A 12066-nucleotide genomic window follows, 5' to 3' on the forward strand; every position below is an offset into this window, starting at 1 on the left:
CCAGCCACCCGCTCAGCAGGTACTCGGAGCCGCTCCCGCCAGGGCGGCGCAGTGGCGCTGGGCTTGGGGGGTTCGCCGTGCAGCTGCGCCTTCTGCCTGGGCGCTGATTGTTGTTTCAAGTTTTAATGGACTAGATGAGTGAGCCTGGGGTTCTTTGCATTGTCTTTGACTGGAGGTGGGAAACGCTCCAAGGCTCCACCAGCCTGGGCTGAAGTCGTTGGCTAGCAGAGATTAGCAGCGGGATTGCATTCTTGATACGATTTGAGGATAAGTCATGTGTATATATATAATATATATTATATCATTTCGGCCAAAGTTGCCTATAAAATCTCGGGAAATTAAAAAATATTCCAAATGAAACACAAGCAGCACCTGAAAAGAAAACATTAAAATACATAACCCTAAATCCTCAGAATACTCCTTTTGAGAGCTTGTTCAGTAACTGCATGCCTGATTTAAAATGTAGGTTGAGAAATTCTCTAAAAAGTACACCTCAGTAGACTTTAAAAGACAATTTTATTTCTACATGTTAAAACCTTTCAATTGTATAAATGCATTGGTGTCGTTATTTGATTACTGCTAATGTCAACTCTATGCTGTCAATGCAATTATATTTCCTTTTGGTCAAAAGAAGCCTATAAGCATCTCATCCTGTATATTTCAGATTTAATCAGGGATGTATGTTAAATTACTGTGTCAGTGATCATCCATTTGATGCAAGATCAAGGCCAATGAGACTCTCCTTAACTAAAACAAAAGTGGTTAAGTGGGTAGACAAAAGTATTGTGATGAGTGAGATGGTTTGATATTTGATACATATTTGGGGGAAGTTTTATTTGTGTAAATGTGACTATCTAATCCATTGATGAATGCTTTTCTTTACAAGTGGGCAATTTGAGTGATGTGTTTTCATCATGTTTATTTTTAATCATTTCTTTTTTCTCATACTTTTAACTTGAGTTATGTGATAATGATTGCTTCTGTTTCCTAATTTAATTGATTGTGATTTTAATTGATTTCCTAATTAACAGATTGTGACTTTATTTCAAGGAATATCTTTTTGGCTAGTATCCACGGGAAGAACAAACTACATTGGCAAGAGATCTATGTTGGGCTTGGCTAACAAAGAAAATGTTGTTTCTTTCAAAAACAGCAGGTTGAGTGAAATCTCATTTTTATATAAAGACAGTGGGAAAATAACATTTTTTTCCAGCTTTAGGAGTTGTGCATATACTTTTAAAGGCTCCTTGAAAATATAAACTGGCTTTTGTCTTTAGGGTATTTTCTTTTCTAAACATAATCATTGGCTGTAAGTACTCAGATTATGACTAACTAAATATATATATATGTGTATCTGTGTGTGTGTGTATGTGTGTTGATGAAAAGCATGGGCCAAGTTTGTCCATTTCTTAAACGATTCTAGTGTAGCTGTCCTGTCTATAATTCCCAGCAGCTGTCTCAGAGCGCCAGCCAGATTGTGCCATTTGGGCGATTTGAAACTACATCCGTTTCCAAAGCAAACTGGAAGCAGAAGTTCTATTAACTCAGCATGTGGTCTTGTGGAATGATAATACATGAGAGCAAGCGTTACATGTCAGAGCTAGTATTTCACCTTAAGGTTGCCAATTAGATTCACATTGTTCTAAGTTTGCATTTTTGGTGACTGCCCTGCACTCTATGGGAGCCTTGGTACCATTGTCCCTCTGCTGCAGGCCCCCCTGGCCCTCTGCAACCCAATCACAAGAGAGTAGCTTAATTCCTTGGTTCCTAGTAAAAAAAAGCAATCAAAAAGAGGTTCCTGTATTTACAAAGAGCCAGAGGACACCATTAATCATAAGTCTGATAACAGAAATAATCAGGCCCAAGTTATTAACCTTTGACTCACTAAGTAACGATCAATACTTCCTTTCAAGCCAAGAAGCAAGATCATATTGTTCTACTTCTGAAGAAAGCACTCTCTCTTTCAGGAATACCCTTTCCTTTAAATTGCTTACACATTTGTAACCTATTTGTGGAGCAATGACCAGAATGGCACTAGAAAGCGTGGACTTTTGTATCTAACTATCATTATTTTTTAGCTCTTGGTGGCATAGGTTCAATTCAAAGCAAACCATTCTTTTTTATTTTCCAGACCCCTACTACACCTGAGTTTATATGTTTTTAAGGGTTTTTTTCCTAGCCTTTTCCCAGTAAAATAGAATATAATATCTTTCTATTTGGTCATTTTTTTCCACTATTATATCCCTAGAGCAGTATCTGGTACATTGTAGTAGCCCAATAAATATTTGTTGAATAAATTAATGAATTCCTGCCAAGATTACAAAATAGCCAAGATAAAATGGTGGGATTTTTAACTACCAGCCTCAACCTGTTTGTGCCTACTGTGTGCTAGTAACGTGTTAGACATTTGGGTTACAAAGATAAATGGGACATAATCCCTGCCCCAAGAATGTGGTCCTTTACCTTTCAAACCAGCAAGGCTTTGAGAAAAAAGATGAAGTAAGTGACAATATTTCTACATCAAGAGGCTTCAGATGTAAATCTGGATTTTTAGCTAACCATTAAAAAAAAAAAAAAAGATTGAAGGACCCAGCATCTCAGGCCTGCCCTACTGCCTGCCATCCCTAACTGAAGCTGAGCCAAGGCTGCTCCATCATGGGGGCTGCTGTGCTTGTTTGCCACGCTCTCCCTGTTTCCCTTCAACACTGAAGCAGTTTCTTTAGGGCCTGCTCATTTTCTTTTATTTTACTAATTTTATTTTGTTTTCCTAAAGTAAGTAGCCAGTGAAATGTACTTGTCAGTTACTCAGGCTTGAGGTCACATTGGCAGACCCTGACTCTACACCAGTTACTACAGTGTGGCCTTGGGCAATTTACTTCCGCTGCTTAGGATATTGACCAACGCAAAGTAAGCACCAGATATGTTAGCTGTATTCCTACTGTTATCACTTTTAATCAGGTGTTGTTGCTGTAAAGAGGAGAGTCAAACATTTTTGGTACTTGCATCACTATCAGAAGTGGACAAACAAAACAAGGTTAAGAAAGCCTTATTTGTCAAGAAAAAAAAAAGGGAGCCATTTAAAACTCAAATATCTGAGTTTTATAGCTCCGATCTTGCAATTCCGAAGAATCAAAGGAATCATTCATTCTTACCTCATTTTATAAATTAGTTAAAACTATGTGTGGAGCATAATAAATGAAACCACCTGAAGTCATATAAATGCACTGGCTTTAGAGGGAGTTGTGTGTACCTAAAAGATTCTAGGTTGGGAAATATTGATGGTAAGGAATCCTCAGATTTAAGTTCTTTTTTTAAAATCAATATTTAGAATATATAAGTTGATACATTGATTTTTAATATATAGATTATCCTTTGTCCATCTTGTCCTGTTCTGTTTTTGCTCTTTTAATTTGCATGGGGCAATCTGCTGTGGCATTTAAAATACGGTTATACATATTTCCTTTTGAGCCTTTGGGATTCTTTCCCACAACTCCTGTTTCTTTAAGAATTATTTCCTATTTTTTATTCAATTTCTGTCACCATATTCCTTGATTCTAATAGAGTGTGAGGATGAATAGACTTGCTTGTTAATTCTCATAATTAATTATATTTTCTCATATTACTTTTATCTTTTCAAGTTTTCTTAGGAATTAATTTCAAGGACTCCACAGAGTCTATTTTGGCTATGACTTTTCATTAGCATGGCATACTTGTAATATGAATTTTAATTTGTGTCTTTGGAGCTAAAAGGCAAGAAAACCACGAAGATACAACATCTTTCTGTCCCTAATAGGCACATCAACTTTTCAGTAGTTTAAAGCAAGAGCATCATTCCCTCAGAGGAAGTTTTAGTAAACATATTTCATTCTCCCTTATTTTCCGTTTTGGTCAACTAATTTGATATTACAACAACAACAAAAAACATGCTCAGCTTGCGTTTCTGGGCAGTTTAGGCTTATTCCTGATGAGGAATACCAAGTACCTTCTGGGTTTAGCACCTTGATGTGCTTAGCAGTGGCAGGGAGTCCCTACTTGGTGTCCACAGTGCACTTCTAGATCATGGGGGATTCAAACCACTGCAAAATTGATTCACGCAGCGAAGAGACTCACAAGTCATTAGTATTTGTTGCGAGGAAGAGAACGAATTCTTTTTTTCACAAAATTGTATATCCGCATCCTCTTGTAAAGGAAGAAAGAGAATAAAATAACTATAAATGATCAGTTCTGTTAAATGGTTGAAATTAGAATCATGATTTTTAGAGAGGCCAAGCTTCTATTCAGAATCCAGAGTGAGACTATGGACAAACATACAAAATAATTTCACTGATAAAATGAAAGGGAGCCAAAGATAAAGCTAGATATTTTGTTTTTCAAGGGTTTCCTGAGTATATACAAATAATGACATACAATATTTTTTAGTGAAGGTATAGTAGAAAATGGCCGTGATTATTTCTGATATTTATCTAGTTATACCATAAACTTCCCGAGAGAGGACAAAAATAGAGGAGGGAAACAGCCAACTCTTCCTCGAAAACAAATATAGAAGCTAACCAAGGTTATCCTAGGAATTCTAATTCTACAGCAATGTTTAAACTTCTATGAGGGGGCTATTGTTTCTTAACGATTCCTAATAATAAGATAATTTGATTAAAATGGAATTGATGATTAGAAAGTACATATTTTATGTTGAGGAAAAACTAAATTTAGCAACTTTTAGTGATAGATTTATTGGACTGAAATTAATTAATTAAGAAGACATTTATTTCCAGGTGCTAACTCTTACTAAGCATTCGTGTAGGCCTGTATGAGTTTAGGTACACATGCACAGGGACACCAAATTCTGGGGGATACTTAGGTATGCTTTCTTGAGAGGATTCAAAAACAGTAATGGAAATAAGATTCTTACTAGACAATAGGTATTTGTAGGTCATTCTTTATGTTATGGTTGAAACCAGAGTTGATGTCTCTGGTTTCTTTTTACAGTGGGATCCCTGCTGAGCATAGGTTCCTCCGTATGCAGAGCTGTTGGAAAACATCTGCTACATTTCCTCTGATGGTGTCATATGGCTACATATTTGGCCAGTTGCTCTATCCATTTTTAAGCTGCTCACTTCTCCCTGATCATTAATCTGTAACGTGTGCACAAAAATTTAGGGAATTTAGAGTATTATAGAATCGCCTCACGTAGATGAAGATGATGACTAAAAAGTCGTAACTTTTAACTTTCTATTTGGATGTAATTCTGAAACTTGCAAAAGTAGTCCAGAAAGTTTCTGCGTAACCTTTACCCAGATTCCCCAAATGTTAGCATCTTGCAAAACCAGAATACCGTTTGTGAAAACTAAACAAAGTAAAACTGATACAATACTGTAAACGAAACTACGAACTATGTTCTGATTTCACCAGTTTTCCACTAGAATTGGAATTTTCCTGTTGTAGAATTGAATGCAGGACTCCACACTGAATTTTGTTGTGTCTCCCGAGTCTCCTGCAATCTGACAGTCTGTCCTTGTCTTTCATGACACTTTTTGAGAACTGGTTGGTGATTTATAGGAAGTCCTTCAAATTGGGTTGGTCTGATGTTTCTCATGATTAGATTAAGGTTATGGTTTTTTTGTTTGTTTGTTTGAGCCAAGGTCTTGCACTGTCACCCAGGCTGGAGTGCAGTGGTCTAATTATGGCTCACTGTAGCCTGGACCTCCTGGACCTAAGTAATCCTCCCATGTCAGCCTCCTGAGTCGCTGAGGCTACAGGCACATGCCACCACGCCTGGCTAATTTTTGTATTTTTTGTAGAGATGTAGTTTTGCCATGTTGCCCAGGCTGGTCTCAAACTTCTGGGCTCAAGTGATCTGCCCACCTTGACCTCCCCAAGTGCTGAGATTACAGATGTGAGCCTTCATGCCTGACCAAGCTTATGCATTTTTGATGAGAAATCTGTGGAAGTAACGTTGGGTTCCTCTGAGGGCATCATACAGTGGGTATGCGATGTTGACATCTTACTAATATTGGTGTTAGGTTTGATCATCTGGATAAGGTGGTATCTGCCAGATTTCTGTACTATAAAGTTACTGTTTTCCTCTTTATAATTAATAGCTACCTTCGGAGAGATACTTTGAGACTATGGAAATATCCTTTTTCTCTTTAAACTTTCCTTTTAGCATTTATCTGTGGATCTTGTCAGTAAAATTCACTAAGGTGGTGTTCTAAAGGTGACTTTCTATTTCTCGCATTTCTTCTATATTGGACTTGTTTTACATACTGTGAAATAGACATCTAGGAGTCCTGCTGATTTTGTTTTTACCCCATTAGCTTTTAAAAAGTCAGCCAAATATAAATAGGCATCAACAGTCATTTAATCCACTCTTTTTTTTTTTTTTTTTCAGTTTTGACACAAAGTATAAAAAATGGTTTAATTTGACCTGGTCTGAGTTTATGAAAGCTCTAAAGATAGATTTTCTATTTTTAAAAATTTTTTGGAAACAAATGTTTATTAATAGGCTCAAAGAAGAAAAATCAGCTGGGTGCAGTGGCTCACACCTATAATCCTAGCACTTTGGGAGGCCGAGGTGAGCGGATCACCTGAGGTTGGGAGTTCAAGACCAACCTGACTAACATGGTGAAGCCCCGTCTCTACTTAGAAAAAAATATAAAATTAGTCAGGCGTGGTGGTGGGCGCCTGTAGTCCCAGCTACTTGGGAGGCTGAGGCAGGAGAATCACTTGAACCCAGGAGGCGGAGGTTGCGGTGAGCCAAGATCACGCCATTGCACTCTAGCCTTGGCAATAAGAGTGAAACTCTGCCTCAAAAAAAAAAAAGAATCAGAAAGTTGCTAAATTAAATGCTGTGTAAAGAGAGTGTAGCTGTTCTTAAATCCCAGTTTGCCTAGAGAGTATTACTGAAACTGTCTTTTATTCTTTTAGAATTATCTTTGTACCTGATGGAAAACATTTTCCTCTTACTAGTGTTCCGGAGATGTTATGTGAACATCTGCAAATGTATTTTAACTAAAGTAAACATTCTAATTTGCATGTAATCAGAATTTTTTCTCATTCCATCCTCAAACTAAACAATTTTGTTTCTGAGGTAATTGCCATGTTCTTATTTTTCAACCATATGGTCTCTAGATATCAGTTCTAGCCAAGAATAAAAGTAAGATGTTATATAGCAAAGCAAAGGAGATAAATGGAATGTTTTTCAGAAGAAAATTTTGGAAATAAATTCTGTCTATTTAGGCAATACACTTTGCTTTGTTTCTAAGCCTCTTTGGATGAAAATAAGTCAGGCACACCCTTAAATAGTGTTAGAAATTAACCTTTTCTTAATAACTGTTGTCATTAAGACAGCATAATTGCATGTGTTACTAAAGTAAAGGTACCCGTTGAGATGTGTAAGTTTGCTTGCTTTACTAATAAATAGTCTATATTGGTATATTGTTTTATTTCCTAAAAATCCTAAAAATTGAAATTATTACTTATTTCTTCAGGCAGCTCTGAAAGTCTTTAGCAGTACTTTTATTTCTAATATTGTTACTTTTAACATGCTTTGTAATTTGCTTTTGATTAGATAACCAGCTTGTTACAACTATGTGAAGGAAATGCGGTTTAAAGGATTAAAGTGTATACTCTTTTGTTGAAGAATTTGATAGCATTTATTTTGGTTTCTTTGAGAGTTTTTTTTTTTTTTTAGCTTGTTTGCTTTTTGTCTCTTGCTGTGCTCTGGTTATTGAGTTAGTGAGTTTTTCATAATGTATCATTCTTTATCATATGAAGTTTCATACATCATTTCTTTGTGATTACTATAGGCTGTGCATCACAACAAAATAATAACGTGTACAAAAACTTCAGGTTGCTTTAGTCTCTAAAGTGGGAAGTAAAGAAAGTAGATTGTTTTGCTATATATGCATCTTCTTAACTATCCATTTGACAGGTAGTTAGTGCCATGTAATTCCAAGGTTGGGAGAACATATACTAAGTATCCCTTAGACAACCAGCTGCCTGTGTCATGTTACTCTTAAAAACTAATTAAATCTATGCATTCCTTTTCTGATCCCTTAAATGAATAGATGATGACTGCATACAAATACACAATACAAAGCACAGGAAGGAGAAACTGGAAACCAAGGACAAAAGTAGTAGGTAGTATTTCTTAAACTGTCAAACACTTGAGATTTATTTGTGCTATTTTAGCAATTGTAAGTTTGGGTACTGATTATCTTTTACGTACCGGAGATAAATCTTTGTATCTTTGTTAAACTTTGTGGCTAGCCACAAAATTTACTTATATACATTTATAGTGTACAGGGAAAAAAATCTCATTGAAATTTCCTATTGAGTATTCATTTATGAAAATCAATTTAGAAAACACTGACCAATGCTTTTGCCTTAAAAAGAAATCACCTGTTAGTGTATTTACCTTTATACAAAGGTCCATCAATTATTTTATGTTTTTGAAGATGAGTGGAGAAATCTGACAGTGACTAGAAAAAATTCTCAACATCCTAAAATGACATTATAACTCATACTATGATATTTGATTTATTTCTTCTCTCTCCACTTTTCCTCTCACCCTCACTACAACACAAAAATTTATGTAGTAGCCAAAGTTACATGTTAGTGGTTGGGATTAAATCGATATTTAAATGGCAAGAGATAAAAAGCAGAAAAAAGAGAGAGAGAATGAATAAACGCAGTCAAAGAAGTGAGGGCTAAACTTCTCTGAAGGTTTCCTCGAGAACTGTAGCCAGAAGAGTTCTGGCTACCATGACAGGCTGCCACCTACCACCATAATGCTCATTTGGTAATCAGTCGTGCGCTCATCATGCCCTATGGTCCTGCATGTTGATTCTTTAAAAATAAGTCCTAGCTTTAATCAGAGCTTACAAATGAGGCAAGCGCTATGCTAAAAGCTTGGCATACGTTATCCCAGTTATTCTTTACAGCAGTTCTGTGACACAGGAAGAAACTGAAGCACAGAAGTAACCCAAGATCACACAGCAAGGAACGCCAGCATTCCAACCCAGTCTCTTCTAGAGCTGCTGCTTTTAACCTGTTATTTAAATCTTGTAACGTTATTAGTAGATGATGGATTTATTGTTTCTCTGCCTCAGTTTGATTATTCAGAGCGGGGACAATACCGGTATAGCCCTGTTAATAACCAGCAAGAGCAGCTTCCACGTAGTAGAGGTTACAAATATTCAGTGTTGATTTAGTCTTTCATTTTGCAAACATTTCTATTCTGTTTCAATGGAATAAGCATAGAAGTGGTTATGAATGGATATATGAAATTGATTTAAATATAATAATATATTTGAGAACTGTTATTATCACTTGAAGGAAGTTCAATAATAAGATTTTTAAAAATTTATATTCTTATCCTTCACATAGTCTTATTTAAGACTATATTTAACAGTATTTAAAACTAAACAAAATTCTCTAGAGAAGACATTCAAATTGACTAAGAAGGTAAGATCTAGGCAGTCAGTAACAGGAAATCTTCCTGTGGTTGGGCTTCTCTCTCTCTCTCTCTCTCTCTCTCTCTCTCTCTCGCAGAAGGAGGGCAGGTTTTAATCCTTTAATCTTTAGGTTTATGTTCTTAGTAACTAAATCTTAAAATTTTTCACTTTAGTTTTATTAGTTGCTTTTTTAACTACTAAAATATATTTCTATAGTTAAAAACTTTTTTTTGCTTAATTCCTTGCAGTATGATTTATACCATAAGAATTCTTTTTAGGTGTGTGTGTGTGTGACGAGTTTCGCTCTCGTTGCCCAGGCTGGAGTGCAATGGCGTGATCTTGGCTCACTGCAACCTCCACCTCCCGGGTTCAACTGATTCTCCTGCCTCAGTCTCCCGAGTAACTGGGATTACAGGCATGCGCCACCTCGCTTGGCTAATTTTGTATGTTTAGTAGAGACAGGGTTTCTCCATGTTGATCAGGCGGGTCTGGAACTCCTGACCTCAGGTCTGGAACTCCTGCCCACCTTGGCCTCCCAAAGTGCTGCGATTATAGGCATGAGCCACCTTGCCCGGCCCTACCGAAAGAATTCTTAATGAACATTGAGAAACACCACTTCATGAGAATTAATGAGTTCTTCCTCTATTCTCTCCCAATTTTCAGTCAAGTTTTCACCTTGTCCGAGTTGAAGGCAACCAGGGGATCAAGTCAGGTCCTAGACAATGATCACTGTAGAGATGACTGTTCTGTTCTAAATCTTGCTCAAAAATGTAGGCTGTGGAAACTCAGACTCCTGAGCCATCCCTAGTCTCCTGTAAGCCCGGGTACAGCCCTTGTCCATCAGTGACCTTGGAGCCATGGATGATGCCAATCTCAGAAGAGGCTCAGATATTTCCATTTAGAAAACGAATCCTAGACCCATTTTAGTCTGGACCTGAATCCTCTGCAAGGTCAGAATCATAATGGCCCTCAGTCTGGGCCATTGTGTTAATTTGTCAAGCTATTCATTTTAATAAACTTTAGTTCTTAGGACACTAGAACTACAGTGATAGGACAGTCATTTTCATGATACAATAAATAGTAGTCTGGGCTTTTCTGCTAACTGCCATGTCTTCGGGAGTGTCTTCTCATTGTTCTTAACCAGCTGGGGAGTTCAGAGTATGTTGCTAATGAGAACTAAGTTTCTTGAAGACCAGTCATGAGTAAGGACAGCCAGGAACAATGTCTGTGCTACAACTGGAAAGCAAAGTATGGGAAAGTGTCTTGCCTAGAGCCTCATAGGGAATTACCAACCTGTCCAGCCAGGTTCAACCACCTGCTTCCCATCACCGTAGCATTCGCACAGGCCTACAGCATAGTCTCCTGGGTTCGGGGAAGCAGGCAGGCCAACAGCAAGGAAAACATGGAGGCGGGGAGAACTTTCTCCCTGACTGGGTATGGAGCTAGAGAAAAGGTGGTGTCGATTATGAGAATGGCATTTCCTTAGCTTCCTTTCAAACACTGTTACAACCACCCGTGCACATTATCTTAGTGAATGTAAGTTGGAGAGTCTTGAAAACATATTTGCTGTGACTTTTCATTGTTATCTTAAAAACAAAAAAATTACTGACCTCAATAGAGTAAGCAATTAATGAGGGAAAGAGCTGACTGTAAGTTTCCACAGATTCTGTTTTGAAAAACAGAGGATGCCTGGCCCTGTGATTTTTAACATACCACAACTGAACTCCTTTCCCTCCTCATTTATGAGGCTCTTGTGATTACAAGGTCGACTCGGCAACTGTTTTCATAAAATCTGAACTGTGCTGAGTTGCAGAAAGCTGCAGGCTGGAGGACTCCCACCTCTTCCAGCTGCTGGAGGCATGGAATTGGAAAAAGCAGGCCAGGATCCGCATGTCTAAAGCTGTGTCATCCTTCATGAGGCAATGATCCCACACCAGCTAAAATAACATGAGTCATTGCTTATAAGAAGCCCAAGTGAAGCTGATTTCGATTATACCAATCCTAAACAAACATGATACTCCTCTCATCCAGATGATAAAAAAGTTCTTATTGTGGGAGTTAAGAAAAAAAATAGCACCAGTTCTCTTTAGAGTTCATGGAAGTGCTTTGCCATTTAGCGGGCTTTTAAAGTGTATCTTAAACAGGAATTCGTCATTTAGCCAAATCTTACTCTAGGTTATTCTTGCTTTTGTCTCTTATTCCCCTACCCCCAACCGTGCCCACATCCAGTTTGGCTCATTAGTAGTTTAATCTGGTTTGAAAGCTATTTGGATCAAAATCCATAAAATCAAAACTGTAATCTTGTAGCTCTTTGCTTTTATTCTTTTCCAGGATCACCCAATCTCTTTCTTCCTCTAGAGTATAAAAGATGGTTTTCAAATAGACCACAAAGAGCTGGAGAAATGGTTTAGAAGGGTAATGAAGTAGCTTAAGTAAAGCTGATGAAGGCCTCGGCTGGAGTTGTGGGAATATGGGTGAAAGATGCTGAAGGATTCCATGGGGAAAACAAGCAAAGAAGTTGGTATGATTTGGTGATTAAATGCATGCTGAGAACTAGGAACACATAACTTGATTTTCTTTTTTTCTTTTTCTTTTCTTTCTTTCTTTCTTTCTT

General features: G+C 37.3%; 1 protein-coding gene across 1 annotated transcript in view; it reads left to right on the top strand.

Moving 5' to 3' along the window:
• Positions 1 to 21: 21 nt before the first annotated feature.
• The window catches only part of ARHGAP28 (Rho GTPase activating protein 28), a 194043-nt gene continuing 181998 nt past the window's right edge, over positions 22 to 12066 (top strand). The window contains exon 1 of the mRNA XM_011957810.1: positions 22 to 138. The gene's annotated coding sequence lies outside the window, so the exon portion shown is untranslated. The remainder of the gene's footprint in view (positions 139 to 12066) is intronic.

Source organism: Colobus angolensis, unplaced genomic scaffold, assembly GCF_000951035.1.
Source record: "Colobus angolensis palliatus isolate OR3802 unplaced genomic scaffold, Cang.pa_1.0 Scaffold45, whole genome shotgun sequence".
Classification (NCBI taxonomy): Eukaryota; Metazoa; Chordata; class Mammalia; order Primates; family Cercopithecidae; genus Colobus; species Colobus angolensis.